Genomic DNA, 17,316 nt, shown 5'->3' on the forward strand with positions numbered 1-17,316 from the left:
ACACAAATCTGTGAAAGTCCGTCTAAAAGTGAAACTGCAGCAGAATGAATAAGGATCTTGATCCGGTTTCTCACTAAAGGAGTATTAGCACCTATGAAAATATTCTTACCATTTTCCAAAAGCATTTAGAGCCAGGATTTTAGAGGAAGATGGCCTTTGTCAAGGTTAGCGAATGCCTTGTTTCTCTAGAAGCAACTTGCTAACTTTTAAAAGAAAATATTTTATTCTAAAAACATATCTAAAATTCAATTTTTCAGGCTCCCTGTTATACAAATTCTATTGATTCATCTCTCACTGACCTTTTTATTACTTGCTTTTTGTAGTTGTTGTTGAATTTGTGGTTTGGGTGTTTACATGGGTGTGTTAGGACTGCGACCTCTCATAAAATACGAAAATGGCAATGTAGGATCACACATGCCACCTCTATGTAACTCAACATAATATCTAGTCCAGAGTTTGCAAAAAATGTTAAATCAACTTGTTACTGACTAATTTCTAGTTGAACATTGTTTATGGAGCTCTGGTTGAAGATTCTCAAGTAATAATTTTAGATGTCAGGAAATTCATTATGTATGTTCAATGAGTTCCTTCTTAACTGACACAAATTTGAATACTTAGACTTTGATAAAGTTATTTTATGTCTTTGAATTAAATTAACTAGAGAATTGATTAGCTGTAAAATAGGGAAGAGTATGCTTATAAGCAAAGGAAAATATTCTTCTCAATAAACACACTTTTATAAATAGCCCAAATAAATGGAAACACAGGCTATGATGCTATTATTGATATGATAAATTTCTTCTTCAAAAATTGAGGAATTCTAAAACTTAAAAACTTTGAAAAGAAATGTATCTGGTATGTTTCCCATTAAGGTAATCTTTTAGCAAATACTCTCTGCAAGTTTTTATCTGATAACTAAACTCAAAGCAAGGATATTATTAGAAAATGTTGGATTTTCACTCACATTAGTGTACATTTACAATTTAGTCAACTGCAAAAATGTAATGCACTAATAATGTTATAAAATACAAATGAATATTTTACTTTTTGTTCTCATAAGCATGGGAGAAGTAACCCCTTTTAAAAAATGAGTAGATTTGCAAGAAGATCTAGAATACTAAGGCATGCTTTAGTTCAAGAATTTATGAAATTATACTTCAAGAATATCATTTATGGGTTTTCTTGTCTCCTTACAGGCTTTTCCTTGTTCTTACATTCATCATTTAATCTTTCTAAGTTGGCTCTTTCCAGGTGGCACCTTGTTAGCCAACTTTGGTTAAGTTCCTACAGGACATTTTACACACTGCAATCTGGCTTTAGCATGCATTATTAGAGGGAAAAAAACAAAACTCTCTGAAAACTCACCCTTGATCTCCTATTTTCCACATCCAGAAGACAAATTTAACGTCTTATATTGTGGACCTTTCCAGTGAATCTGGCTGTGCACAATGTGTCCATACGTTCTGTAGACCCAGAAACTTTGGTAAACATACAAACATCCCAGAAATCCTAACGGGATTAGCAATAGCCTCTCGGGCTGGGTAGATTCTAGCGTTTGTGGAACAAGTCTGTCAAAGTCTGGACTTGGTGAGCAGGTTCCTGGAGAGAGGTTCTGGGTCCTGCTGGTGCTGTGAAGCTGCAAGGGACCAGTATGCTGATGCTTTAACCAGGGTAATCCAGAAGACGACTGCTTTCACATGATTTTGATGACAACAAGACTTCTTGGAACACACAGGTCTTCTCTAGCTACAGAAGTCAGTACTTGAGTGTGCTGTAAAATCTGTACAACTAATGGAAACAAATTTTATTATTTTCCATGAATAATATTCATATTTCACAACCAGTCCTTGCCATTTGCTGTGATCTTTCATTACCTGTACTCTACTCTATTCTCAGTTATTCAGATGGTGGTTTCCAGTTTTGTAGATAATCCAAGTTTACATTCTTTTTTTTAAATTTTCCCTTACTGACACCTGTCTCTAGCCTTCTCCTCTTTCAGTTGTCTTGTAACCAGCACAGAAATTATGGTCAAAGAGAAGGGAAATTACAGCCAGTGACCTAAATTCTAAGAAAAATCCCATCACTAAAACTCTTCCATTTAAGCCAATTTATTGAAATGCTCTGGGTTTTGATTGACAACAAGGTAATTAAACCATATCTACAACTCAATGCATTAGGCACTGTCCTTGGAGCTTTTCATATGTAATTTAATTTCCATACTAATCCTACTTTACAGTGGAGGACACTGAGAACTTGGTGTATGACTTACCAAGTGCAGTGCAATTAATTGTTAGCAAAATAAGAATAACTTCTGCTTTCTCAAAATAGTATTCGTTTGAGAGACACAATGCAATATTATGATGTACCAGTGATGAATAATGTCTAAAAGGAAAGTGTCTGAATACCAATAACTTTTAATGTTTCCTGTTGTTCCTAATTCTCATTGTCACAGATTTAGAATATTTAGTGTATTCCCATCAAGAGCTGATAGGTTGTGCGAAAAGTATTTTCTATAGTATAATAAATGTGTTTCTGGAAAAAAAGGAAAATATTAGGAAAGTCTTAATGTTGTATCTTACTCCTGTTTATTAGGTTATACACATAATCTTAGAAAGAATACTTCAAACCTTAAAATTTAGTTTTTTCTTTTTGTCTGAGTGGCAGCATCTTGGTGGGATTCTGAAACTAAGCTTTTGAAGTTGGCAGGTGGTTGATAGCTACTTCATGATTAAATTGTCTACATTCATCAGGGGCAACATACTTCTGCTTTATTATGTAGTTGAATTATATGCTCTCCAAAGAAATAGAAAATATATCAAAAGAACAAATCAAAGTTATCTAAATAAAAATAGGTCTTCCTCGACTTAAGTCCTGATAAAACCATTGTAAATTGAAAATTTAATACACCTAACATGTTGAACACCATAGCTTAGCCTAACCTACCTTAAATGTGCTCAGAACACTCACATTAGCCTATCGTTAGGCAAAATAATCTAACACAAAACCTATCTTACAATAAAGTGTTAAATATCTCATTTAATTTATGTATTTATTTTTTGCTGAGGAAGATTAGACCTAAGCTAACATCTGTGCCAGTCTTTCTCCATGTTATAGGTGGGTCTCTGCAACAACATGGCTGATGAATGGTGTAGGTCCATGCCTAGCATCCAAACCCGTAAAGCTCAGCCTTCAAAGTGCAGTGGGAGCACACCCAACTTAACCACTATGCCATGGGGCCAGCCTCACTCTCATATAATTTATTGAATAGTGTACTGAAAGTGAAACCAGAATGGTTGTATGGGCACAGAATGGCTGTAAATATATCATTGTTTACCCTCGTGATCACATGGCTGACTGGGAGCTGCGGCTCACTGCCACTGGCCAGTATCAGAGGGAGTGTTGTACCACATATCAGTAGCCAAGAAAAAGATCAATATTCAAAGTATGGTTTCTACTAAATGTGTGTTGCTTTCACATCATTGTAAAGTCAAAAAACCCTAAGTCAAACCATCATAAGTCGGGGACTGTCTGTACTAACTTATTTAGGAAATCTATCTATATTTTAATCTCCTGCCCATAATTTGTATATTTCTCTTTTCCCTTCCCTCAGCCTAGGATCAAATATTCCTCAAAGTATTTAGGCCTAATCAAAGTCACAATTAGTCACTAAATGTAGATGCACTGCCTCTACTATTTCTCTTGGTGCATGTCAGCTAGCATTGCATCCTTTCAGGTTCATTTTTATGATAACATCTTTATTTCCTATTAATTTTTCCATGATTTAAATGGAAATACTTGCCAAATGCTCTATTCTCTTATGTCCAATCAACTGTTAAATTCACTTACTGAATTCATAATTTCAGTTAATGTATATTTAAATTCTAGAATTTTCATTTGGAAATTTTACAAAGTCTAATGTCTGGTGAATTCAATCATCTTTCCATATATTTTCTCCATCTGTCTAATTTTGTACATGTTAATAACAGTTACTTACAGTCTTATCAGTAACACTCTATCTGAATTAGTCTGGGGCTATTTCTGTTTTCTTTCTTTTCATGCTTTTTTGTATTGTAACACAGTTCATATTATTTATGTGTCTAGTTACAGACTCAATGCCAGCTATTTGTATAAGCAACATTAATATGATGTTATCTTCTTCCAGGAAAGTTCACCCTTCACTTTAGTAGTCAGACATGGTGGAAATGGATTACCTGATCCAGTAATGCACTGAGATGAATCAGGGATGTGTTGCAAAAGTGGTAACTTTCTGTCTATTCTGGTGCTTCCCTGCAACTAGTGTGAAATTCACCTGAACTTCCAAATGACATCACAAGATACAGAACTGTCCTTCTCCAAGGTAGGTCCTGAAGTCTGATTCATGTTTTTTATTACAGCAATGCTGCAGAAATTGTTCTCTGAGTTTAAAAGGTTTAATACTTTGTTTCTTAGCCTGATATATTACACAACTTCAGAATTTGACAGATTTCTTTATTTCTTACTTTTTTGGTAAAAGTAGAATAGAATGTGGTTTTTTTCAACTTTATTGAGGTAAAGTTAATATACCGAAAATTGTACATGTTTAATGTATACCTTTTGATGACTTTAGACATACGCATACAACCATGATATCATCACTCCAAACAAGGTAATAAACAAATGCATCACCTCCAAAAGTACATTTACTTAGGAGAAAACTGGCCTTTCTTTCCTCTGCCCTAAATTGGAAAATGGCTTCAAGGCAAAAGTAGTTGCAGATTGCTAACTCATCTCTCCTCAGTGACCCCATTTTCACAACCTTATCTCCCTGTTCTTGGTTATTTCAGGAGATCTCAAAAGATCTTAGAAACATTTAAACAGATTTTTGGAAATCATCCAGATTTTCTAAGAGCTCTCAGGTGGAATCTTGATCTGTTGCAAGCTATCTTGTCATACCCGGAATCAGATCATATGATCAATTAAACATTATTAGAAATTCTAGGACTCCTGGTATGATGTCATGAGAGGAACACAGCACACCCTAGGAAGATTTTTGCTAACCCTCTAGAGCTAACTACCACCTTGCAATAGGGGATAGGGGAACCTATTGAAAGACTCCACAGGGGACAATCATCCATATTAAAAATGTGCTAAATTCCACAGAACAAGGACCCAGTTTCCTTAACACATAAATAGAAAAAAAATAGGAGACATCTGGAACTGTATAGTTTAACAGAGGTTTGAGAGACATACAGACCAAATGCAGCATAGTGACCTTATTTTTATCCTGATTCAAACAAACTCTCTACAAAAAGATATTTATAATTCAGTTGAGGAAATGTGAAGATGAACTGGATATTAGATAATGTCAAGGAATTATTATTTAATTTTTAGACATGATCATGGTATTATTGTTACAGTTTTTAAAAAGTGTTATTTCTTAGAGATATAACCTACAGTATTTGTGGATCAAGTTGAAGTTCTAGAATTGTGTTAAAATATTTAGCAACAGAAAAAAATTGGGAGGTCAGGGCTTATACATCAAACAAAGGTTATCCACATGTTGATAATTTTTGAAGATGAGTTGTGAGGGCATGTGGTTTTATTATACTGCTCTCAAATTATATACGTACTAATAGAAATTTTCACAATAAAATGTTTAAAAAGACATTTTCATTTGATTTAACAGTCAGTTCTATTCATTTCAACATTATCTCATATTAAATCTGAAAGCCCTCTCCCCTCCCAACGAACCCCAGTGCCAACCAAAGTTTTGATTCTAGCAACTCAGAATATGTATTGGGGTAGATTGGAAGTGAAAGACAATAATACATTCACCCACTTGTGAGGAAGAGATCTCATTTCCTTGCACTGCTATCTTTTTGGTGAGGCAGAGAGGTTGGTATTGAAATGAAAGTGCAGTATTTGTCTTTCTCTGGTTTATTTCATTTAACATCATACCCTCATTTCATTCATTTGTAGAAGATAACAAATACATGGATAAAGAGAACAGATTAGTGGTTACCAGAGGGGAAGGGGGTTGGGGGGTGGGTGAAAGGGATAAAGGGACACATATGTTGGTGATGGATAAAAATTAGACTACCAGGGGTGAGCACGATGAAGTGTATTCAGGAACTGATAAACAGTAACGTACGCCTGAAATTATACAATGTTATAAACCATTATAATACCAATAAAATTACTTTAAAAAAAGAAATGAAAGTGTTCCCTCTTAGGTTGCCAGTGATTGTTTGATTATTCTATTTTCTGTTGGTTTATTGGAAGCACAACTTCATTGGAGGTGGTAAGATTATGATCCCCCTTTCCAGTGCACAAAAAGGGAGGAAAAGAACAGAATACTGACAGAAAGCACACACTGAAAATGTGGCCATCAATACCAACATGTTAGTAATTAGATTATATATTAATGGAATAAACATTCCAATTGCAAAGCAATTGTTAACTCCAGTGAGACTTTCACCATTTAAGTCATTATGTGAGTCGAAAATGTTTTCATATCAGGAGTAGAACTTGTACATTTTTTAAAAATCCGCTTCTCGGTCAATTATTCTCCCAATCCACAACCAGCCCAAGAACACTCTTTTAGCATTCTAACAGAAATCTTTCCTACTCCTGCTTATAAAAGAACCCTAAAATGAACTTGCTTACGGAGATTTAGGTGCAAAAGCAAGTAATTGCTGTTTGTGGAAAATGTAAACTGTTTCTAGAGTGAAAAAATTTTTAAAAACTATGAATAATACACATAATGAGGGTATCCCTATATGTTTTCCTTCTCTATTAATGGTAAAAATGTAAGTGATCAGGTTTTTGAGCTTTTTTACTTTTTCATAGAACAGGTAGCTGATAAAGTCTAATGTTTTCAGAGGGTACATAGTAGCTATATGATTCAGTTTACTGAGACTTGGCAGCTACCAAAGAATGTTCAATCATCTCTTAGATATTCATTCAATTCCACTTCATCCTTGTTAAATAGAACACACAGGCAAAAATCATGACTAGAAGAATGTAGGTACCTGAATGCTACAAAGAGTAACTTACTGATGTATTATTAAATTATCCTGATTGTTATCTTGGTATTAACAATCAATTCAAATTTAATACAACCACTTGTTCATAAATTTTCTCTTAAAATTAACTAATTCATCATGTTTCAGTTTATATTTACTTCCTCTAGGTGCATACAGAATTGAATTTATTTCAATAAGACTTCATTCCAAGTCACTATTTTCCCATTAGAAAACTCCATGAGAGGTGTGTAGAGGAATAGATTTCATATTCACTAAGAAGGACATTTTTTAACTTTGCTGAAACCAAGTAAATGATATTTTCCCTTTATCAGTAATACTACTTTTCATTATACATTCAGGCTATTTCTGGTGTTACTTTTTATGAGAATTCTATTTCTAATAACATGTATTAAGTTTGCTCAGAGGCCTTTTCTATTTCTTCCAATTACTGGTTTTGGTGGTTATAAACTATCAATATCAATGTTTATCAGTAAGAAACCAAAACAAGTAAACACCAAATAACAGCCCATATGCTTCTGAGTATATATTATGCAATGAAATTGAATTTAGATTTTTAAAAGAGTTAGAGTAATAGCATTCTTCATTTTTATATAAATTCAAGTATACATAAGTACATATACAAAAATATCCACAAATAGAACCAAAACATTCATTAAAGAGGCTGACCTGGTGGTGTAGTGTTTAAGTCTGCACCTTCCAATTCGGTAGCCCAGGTTTCAGAGGTTCAGATCCTGGGCATTGACCTAAACACCGCTCATCAAGCCATGTTCTGGCAGCATCCCACATACAAAATAGAGGAAGACTGGAACAGATGTTAGCTCAGGGCCAATCTTCCTCATTAAAATAGTAAATAAATAAATAAAATATTCATTAAAAACAAAACGATGAATGCTTCAGAAATGTGACCCTAGCATTAAAACTTTAGAAAAATGGATATACTTTTAAACTAAAATTGTTAATCCAAACTACAGGTTAAAAAAATCAGGATCACCTAAAATAGCAAATATCTTTGATATAAACAGTTCTATTTAAATATTTATGGAAGCTAGAGAAATTGATACATTTAATTTGTTTCTTTTTCATATGAGCATATGTAAAGTATCTGTAAAGAGAAGAATGCAGTACAATCTTTTTATAGAGAGGATATTGCATTTTCCATGTTGTGATATTTTTATTGCATCCTTGATAATGTATATTTTTTGGAATGATAAAAATTTCATACTGGGTTCTAAGGCATGGCCCTGGTCAATAATCTTGCAAGTGTGAAAGGCCAATTATAATATGTTATCGCATATAGGTTATCTTGTGTTGAGAAGTGTCACTACGGTTTGTAATCAAAAGGAAAAGTAATTCCGTGGGTTATAAATACAAAAAGATATTAGTGAACTCAAGAACCCATGTTATTTGATAAAAGCCCAATAAGGATATCTTAACAGGTATTTGAAACAGAAGCAAACACCTATAATCATGCTGTTCCTTTGGCGCTACTCCAAGGAGAAGATTGTGTAACCAAGGAAAAATGCAGACCATTAGGAACTACTTTATTCTGTGCAGAATCTTCTTTATATGCAGCCAAAGTGCAAACTGACAAGCCACTGTGGACCAGAAGATACTAATGTCAAGGACCATAAGAGTAAAATAGAAGAAAGTAGACAATACTAATTTCAAAAAAAATAAAAGCATAAGATTAATTCAACATTCCAAAGGAATAATAATTATTAACGTGCCTATTTAAGCATAATAATAGTTCTGCAAAAATGTTAGGCATAAACATAACTGAAAATTCAGTTATTTTCATTCCCCTTTTTACAAAAAAGGAAAAGGTAAAAATGACTAAGACACAGTCTAATGTCTTACAACAAGTAGGAGAGCTGTTTTAAAAATTATGACTACCTGTTTTCAAATCTATCTTTTCTTTTGTTTGTTTGTTTTGCTTTGTTTACTTTCCAACATCATAAAGTCTAAAAACAAAAGAGATGTTTATCATCCAGAAGAGGCTGGGTCACCCTGCTGTTACAAAATACCTCAAAATTCAGTAGTTTATCACAAGCGTTGATTGCTCATTTCATGTGTCCATCAACTGTGGACACTATCCACCATCTGCTCCGCAGTCTCTGCTACCCACTCAGGCCAACAGAACAGCCTCCAGTTAAAACACTGCCAATTGTCTTGGCACAGTGTCCTAATTTTCTATTGAAACAAATTACCACAAACTTAGCGACTTAAAACAACATAAATCTATTATCTTACACTTCCGTAGGTCAGGAGTCAAACATGGGTCTCAGCAGGCTAAGATCAAGGTGTTGGCAGGGCTACATTCCTTCTGTAGACTCTACAGGAGAATCCATTTTCCTGCCTTTTCAAACTTCTTGAAGTCACCCACTGTAGCGGGCTGAATGATGTCCCTCAAAAACAAACGTCCATGTTCTAATTCCCAGACCTGTGCATATTAATTTATATGGTAAAAGAGTAACTATTATGTCATACAGCAAAAACTGTGATTAAGTTGAGGGTTTTGAGAGAAGCAACTTGTCCTGGAGTACCCGGGTGGGCCCTAAGTCTAATAACAGATGCCCTTATAAGAATGAAGCAGTGTAGATTTAATAGACTTATAAAAGAGAAGGTGATGTAAAGATGGAGGTACACATTGAAGTGATGCCATAACAAGCCAAGGAACCTGGCAACCACAAGATGCTAGAAAAGGCAAGGGATTGAATGTCCCATAGAGTCTTCAGCAGGAGTGTGGCCCTGCTCACACCTTGATTTTTGGACTTCTGGCCTCTAGAACTGTAAGAGAATAAGTTGCTATTATTATTATTTATTTTATTTCATTTTTTAGGAAGATTAGCCCTGAGCTAGCACCCACCGGCAATCTTCCTCGATTGGCCCTGAGCCAACAGCTGTGTCCATCTTCTTCTACTTTATATGTGGGATGCATGCCAAAGTGTGGCTTGATACATGGCTTGATAAGCCGTGCCTAGGTCTGTGCCTGGGATCAGAACTGGTGAACACAAGGCTGCCGAAGCAGAGTGCATGAACTTAATCACTACACCACTGGCCAACTCCAAGTTGCTATTATTTTAAGCCACCAACTTTATGGTGATTTGTTACAGCAGCTCTAGGACACTAACACACATTCCTTGGCTCTCGTCCCTCTTCCTACATCTTCAAAGCCAGCAATGGTGGGTCTAGTCCTTCTCACACTGTTCTCTCTCTTATTCACTTATTGTCACATTTCCTTCTGGGCACAGTCAGTAAGTGTTCCCTGCCTGTAAGGAGTCATATGATTATATTCTCCAGGATAATCTCATCATCAGGATAATCTCACTGTGTGAGGGTACTTACCTCTAATCACATCTGCAAAGTCCCTTTTACCATGTAAGATAACACATTCACCAATTCTGGGAAGCAGGCATGGATATCTTCGGGGACATTATTCTGCCTTTCACACAGAGTAAAAGGCAACACGATGAACCACATTTGGGTTCTTAATACTTCCTTCTGAATATTTCCATTCAAATTTTATTGGCCAAAGCAAGTCATCTGGGTGCATCCGACTTCCACAGCAAACGGATACATAAGCCTCATGCAAGAAGGGCTACTGCATGTGAGAGAATGATAATGCACTGTACCCAAGAGTGCTTGATTGCTCTACTGTGACAAAAGGACACATGGAACTATTCAGAATGTATCATGAAAAGTACTTCAGGGTGCTGCAGAAAATAATAATATGAGTAGCTCTCTGGAAGGGAAATTTATAATATTATAGTAATAAATATAAATAAATGACAAGTGCCATAAGAAAGGAGCAGACAAATACCATGAAGGAATTTCATTGTAAACAATCTGAAAAGGACTCAATTAATTTGAGGAGAGCCACAAAAGATGTCTATGAGTGGCGACCACTGAAGATGGAGATTTCATAACCTGATCCTCTTTTGTTTATTTTCTAAAACTCAGTTTGAACACCAGCTCCATGAGGAAGAAATTCCTGAATCCCCACTCACCCCAGCATGGGTACAGTATCTGACCTCAGTTCCCACACTTACGTGATCTGAACTGTGTACTCGTGCTTTCATCTTTTAAAATAAATGTTTATGCCACTGTGTGCTTTTAGACAGAACCTTGTCTTATTTATATGGGCACCATATTAAACATGGTTCATCAAAGTTGCTCAGTAAACTTTGAGCTAATAAAAAGATTGAGCAGTGGGTGAAGGAATGATGAGGTATTCTAAAAAAAATAGAATGTAAGAGAATAAGAATGTTGATGAAAATATTAAAAAGTTAAAAGAAATTAAAAGTGAAAATGTAATAAAGCTGAATATTTACCAAACCACAAATCCATTATTCAGCTGAACACATTATCTATCACCGATTAAGCTCAGGCACTAAGAATGGCATAAGAAAGGCTCTGCCCCATTAAATAAATTATATGGTAGTAAGCCATGTCAGAGTAGCAACCACATTTACAATATCTAGAAAAAGCATGGATGCAAAACAAATGTTAGATTCACACAGAAAAATAATAACATTGACTGTGAAGTTAATATTTAAACAAGACAGTTGATCCAGTTATAAATAAGGTTAATGTACTATTCACCAACTTTCTCTATTTGTGTTAACATGTCTCCTGCTCCTAAAAGTGAAACTAATTTTATTGACACTTAAACAAGGGAACATCATCCATTTAAATGAACACTCTGTTTTAAACACCCATTTTGAAGATTATGAGAAGAATCTTATGCCAAAAAACGTTACACATCATTTAAATCTCCTGCTCCCATATTTTTCTGTTTTTGTATTTCACATTAAAATTGTAACTATAGATTTCTTGTTTATTTTTGAGAACTCATAGACTGATTTTTAAATATTTAAATAAGTAAAGATATTTATTTAGAAAGGAAATTTTGAATTCAAACTAGAAGACCTAACCTTTAAATGGGTTCTGTTCTCTAGCCAGTTGAAACCATACTATAAGTTTTATCAATTTTACTATGGTCTAAGTTGCTTTACTTTTCAGCATCCACCTGTCCTCAGTTTTCTCAGCCACAGCAATAATTAGGAAAAAGTCAAGTAATTTAGCAAAATCCCCAGAAGTTATTTCTTTTTATTTTTTTAACATTTTTTATTTTTTTAAGATTTTATTTTTTTTCTTTTTCTCCCCAAAGCTCCCCGGTACATAGTTGTATATTCTTCATTGTGGGTCCTTCTAGTTGTGGCATGTGGGACGCTGCCCCAGTGTGGTTTGATGAGCAGTGCCATGTCTGCACCAGGATTCGAACCAACGAAACACTGGGCCGCCTGTAGTGGAGCACGCAAACTTAACCACTCAGCCACGGGGTCAGCCCCCTAGAAGTTATTTTTTTTGTAGCAACATAGTTATAGGAGCAAAGTGTTGGCTTTTCCAGAATAAATGCACTCCCTGAGCACTCCTTTTTTTTGCGCACTTTTAGCTGCCATAGATTGAATCTAATTCACTGAAGAAATTCACATTATTGTGCTTCTATGGGTTTTCATGAACTAAACTGGCACTTCTTATAATAAAATTTTAGAGTTTATAGTAATTTTACTGGAAAATATTATTTGATACAGAACTTTAAAAAATTGCAGCTAGAGTCCATTTTTTGACCAAACTTAAATTTAAAATAAATGAAAGACATTTTGGCAGCTTTAATTTATACAAGTGCAAAGACATAATAGAAAATATGCTAGACCTATGACTTTATTTCAAAATGCTGCCTTTTACAGCTGAAGCAATTTGTAAACCATGAAAGCTCCAAGGAAGAATATGAATAACCTGCATGAATCTCCTTTATTAGACCCATGTGACGCTCCTTTCTTATATGCTTATTCAAAAGAAAAGTTATCCAAACAAAATCTCTTTTCTACTGCACTTAGCACTCCTTCATTTAATTAAAAATGTCCTTGCAACAAAGCAGGCTAATCACTATGTTCAGAACATTCCCTGATACAAGGATCTAACAATGTTTTGTTCTTGTGATAAGTAGCAGCTTTGATCTTCCTCTTCAAGACCTAGATATCTCCACTTACGTTGGATAGAAGATCATATAGCATAGAAGATCAATCATTATCAAAACCACTGCCAGCACCATCACTATTACCACAAGATTCTGTTGCAAATAACCTAAAACATTTTACCTATTTTAAGCTGAAAGGAGTTTAAGCTGAAAGGAAATGTTTGCATACAAAATTTTGAAAGGGCTTCAGGATCTGTTCTATGCTTTGCTTCCAGAAACGCTTCTAAAATAACGCTTTAGAATGTACTTGCCAAGGAAAATGGTAACTCTGTGACACTCAAGAAGTAGGGAATCAGGAATATGCCTCTGGGACTTTCAACTCAGGAACGTACCACCTCAACTGTAATTCAGAAGGCTGTCTCACAACTTCTTACCATAAGCTGATGACCAGGATCAAGAGCCATGTCCTATTTATTTTTAAGTACCATCACCAAATGAGTAGAGCATGTCTTGCTTTTTGGCACTTAAGATGGTTATGATTCAAAACTTCTATAGAAAAACCCAATGTCTGTCCATCCCTGCTTGCCAGCACAAAGCATATGCATTGTGAACAACATCAAAGCCTTTGAGTTATTTATATTGTCCAATTCATTCATCAGCATCTGACTGGTTGAATCTGAAATACATCTAGAATTGCAGCCATGGGGTAGTCCGGTAAAATTTAGTATTTAGCTTTCCATTACCTATGGTAATGGAAGCCATAGTAAAAGGCTGTTGTTCGGACATATTTGGCTGTAATAAACACACTTTACATCAAAATCCCCATATATCCACGCAGATATATATACGTACACAAACAAGCATAGATGCACACACAGGTACTAAAACAATACTAGCTCTAACTAGGTGAGATGCACCCTAATATTTTCTGTTCTACTATACTGTACTCTAATCTTTTCTCTTCTCTTCTATTCTATATTTTCACAGTTGTCACAGTTGAGTAAATTCAATCCTAACCTGGAGTATGGGAAATGTGCACTACAAGAATGGTAGAATGAATATTGAGCACCAATCCACCATATCTACCACAAAATGTTGGGATAACTTAGTTTAATTCACTTATATTTTAAACAAGGAAATTAAATGATTTTCTTAAAATCACCCAACTGGTAGAGTAGTAGATTTGGAAATAGAAATCAGATCATTTTGCTTCTCTTTCTAGGACCATGATATTCATTATACAAAGTTTATTGATTTCCTCTTAGGTATTAAGATATTTATAAAGACTATCTTATTTCATCCTCAAAAAACGCTGGGAGGTAGATATTATTTTCTACCTGTCAAAAAAGAGAAAACTGATATTCAGAGAGGTAAAATAACTTTCAAAGCTCTGCTCTTAAAGCTGGGGTTCAAACCCTAAAGTGTAAGACTACAAAGGTATCTTATAACCCTACACACACATTGTCTTCTAGGGTGTATATCACTTAATTATGATTATTACTACCATTATTAGTGATACAATTAAATAAAACATAATGACAATGATAAAGTTATTTATTATGTGCCCATTATTTGTGAGTCATGATGTCTCATGCACTATAAAAATTCATTTAATTTGATGAATTATTCATTTAATTTTCACTTAATTGATTTATTAGATTTAAAACTTCATTTAATTTTCATTTTAGGAAAGTTGTATTGTACTCATTTTATAGATAAGAAGACTGAGTCATTGAGGTTTAGTGAAACACTCAAGGTCACACAATCAGTTAATGATCAAGTTTGGATATGAACCTTGCGTTTATCTGACTTCATGCACTATCCAGTCTTTCTAAATCAGCTACCTAACTTGATCTAGCACACATAACCTGTCAAACTTTAATTTCCTAATATGTGGAAGTCACGATCTAAGAGCTGTAGGAAAAATTATGGCAACACAAGTTCATAGCAATTTCTATGTACTTTATTCAATGTTTATTAATATATTTAACTTTCAAAATAAGCGTAATAATATGCACCACCAAAAATCTCTTTGAGATAGAGACTTTTAATATCTCTATTGTATAAATCAGTAACCTGAGATCATAGAGGTCAAGTAATTTAGCTGCGGTCACACAATTACTTAAAGGTAGAGGCAGTTGTTAAGCCAGGCAATCCAGCCAGAGTAAGATTTATAAATAACAGAAAAACAGTAGACTGGGCTTACAAGGCTTTTTGGGGACTCACCAAAGATTATGTGTTATGTTAAGGATTAGTAGAAATGAGACATGTAATATTGAAGACAAATTCTTCCTTATTCTTTTACTAATAAGCAAAGTCTCAAAGGCCAAGATAGGGCAAGGCTCGTAAGCAGAAGTAAATTTGATTATACATATCTTTGTAGAAAAAGAACAGTGAGATAAATTTAGAAAAATGAGCTGTGACCCAAAATTATAGGACGCTATAGGACGCTAGATGCTGAACTAAGTCGAACTTAACTTTGTCATGTGAAGAGTCAGCCATTGGGCCGGCCCTGGTGCTCTAGTGGTTAATTAAGTTCAGTGCATTCCACTTTGACGATCCAGGTTCAGCTCCTGGGCACAGACCTAGACCACTCCATTAGTGGCTGTGCTGTTCTGGTGGCCCACATACTAAAAAATAGAGGAAGATTGGTATGAACGTTAGTTCTGGAAAGAGTGAGCCATTTGAGGAATTAGACAGGAAATAAAATGATCAAAACTGGTTCAAGACCCATGACTTTTTTCATGCTGTAACTTCTAACCACAGTCCCTTCTTCCATCCCTTCTTCTAAGACTATCAAATGTCCTGGACCACTCTAACATCTATTCATCTGTAAGGATTTGGTTTGGGTATCATTTCTTTTTAAATGACTCCTTAGAACTCTGAAGATTGGATTAGGTTTACCTCCCTTTTATTCTGATACAAATATTAGTGAGAAATATTGAAATATTTAGTTTAGATATCTTTCTCCCAGTCTAGACTGTGAGTTCTTCAAGTGCAGTTGTGAATGCACAGAGCCTGGAATGCAATTAGCTCTCAATAAATTTCTGAATTTGAATGAATTGTCTCAACCACTAATTTCACATCTTATGCTTTAACCGTTGGATGAGTGTTTCATGTGAATACTCTCATCTTTCCACCACATTCTTTCGCAATATCTAGATGCAAGCAATAAATTTGTAGGAAAAAATACCAAATATTCACAGTTTCTATAGTATATATATAATATATAATATATAATATATAATATATAATATATATCACAAAATCACATGATAAATATTAGAAGAATGTGAAGAAATGAGCTAAGTCAGTAATCATTAATTCTGATATTGCGTTATACTGTAAGCATATAATTTCCAATTATTGGTGTTATCTTTCAGTGAAACTAGCTTTTTTTACTACTTTATCTTTGAGCTGAGAGGAGAGTGACTGTGCTTCCAGCCTCCATACAGCATCTCAGTACTAAATGATTAAGTAATATACTGTGAACTGGTTTGTATTTTGAGGAGATAAAACAGGAAGCAGTTGGTAAATGAATTTGGATGAGTAGGATAAAATTTAAAAAGTCAAGAAGGGCAGTTTCTTAACTAAAAATCACCCACAGGCCATGAGTAGACTGGGGACATTTACTTGCTTCATCCACCTGAAGACATTTCTAGCATCGTCCATAACTTGACCTCTTAAGAGGCAACTCATGCACTCTAAAACATAAGCACTGCACCTTTACATTTATTTCCAGTGCTGAAATACAGTGCAGGTAGGGAAATAGCCATTTTACTTTCTCCTCAAGTCTCCCCTCCATCCAATGTCAAAACACCATTCTTTTCTCTAAAGATCAGCAATTCACTTCAAAAGAGTGTTGTCTATTGAAAATATAGTAATCACAAACACACACAAAAGTATTCTTTTGATTTTGTCTGGATTTTTTTTATTGTCAGGATAGAAGAAAAGGTATTCTGTGTTTTTTTAATCCTAACCACTGAAGAAAATCCCATTCTTTTTTGAGCTCATTTCACTCAGGCTACAGTCACCACTTCTTTATTGAAACAATATCTGCCAAAATTTCCAATGATGTCATGTGGTTAAAATCTGACACTCTTCCTTCTTGGAACACTTTGTCTACTTGCTGTCCAAAACACTGTAATCTTCTGTTTGTATTCTTACATCATTGTGTTTTTCTCAGTTTTCTTTGCGGTATCTTTATTTTCCTACCCTCAAAATGTTGGAGTATACAGTGCTCCATACCTGGATTTTCAGAACTCTCAGTCTACACTCACCTTTACATAATCTTACCCAGTTCTACAGCTT

At 34.7% G+C, this 17,316-nt stretch overlaps 1 long non-coding RNA gene across 1 annotated transcript in view; it reads right to left on the reverse strand.

Moving 5' to 3' along the window:
- LOC139085323 (uncharacterized) overlaps positions 1 to 10,540 on the reverse strand; it is a 42,078-nt gene extending 31,538 nt beyond the window's left edge. The window contains exons 1-2 of the long non-coding RNA XR_011543605.1: positions 10,371 to 10,540; positions 1,366 to 1,788 (exon numbers count right to left, since the gene is read on the reverse strand). This is a non-coding gene — a long non-coding RNA (uncharacterized lncRNA). The remainder of the gene's footprint in view (positions 1 to 1,365; positions 1,789 to 10,370) is intronic.
- Between the last annotated feature and the right edge of the window lie 6,776 nt (positions 10,541 to 17,316).

Source organism: Equus przewalskii, chromosome 8 (assembly GCF_037783145.1).
Source record: "Equus przewalskii isolate Varuska chromosome 8, EquPr2, whole genome shotgun sequence".
Lineage (NCBI taxonomy): Eukaryota > Metazoa > Chordata > Mammalia > Perissodactyla > Equidae > Equus > Equus przewalskii.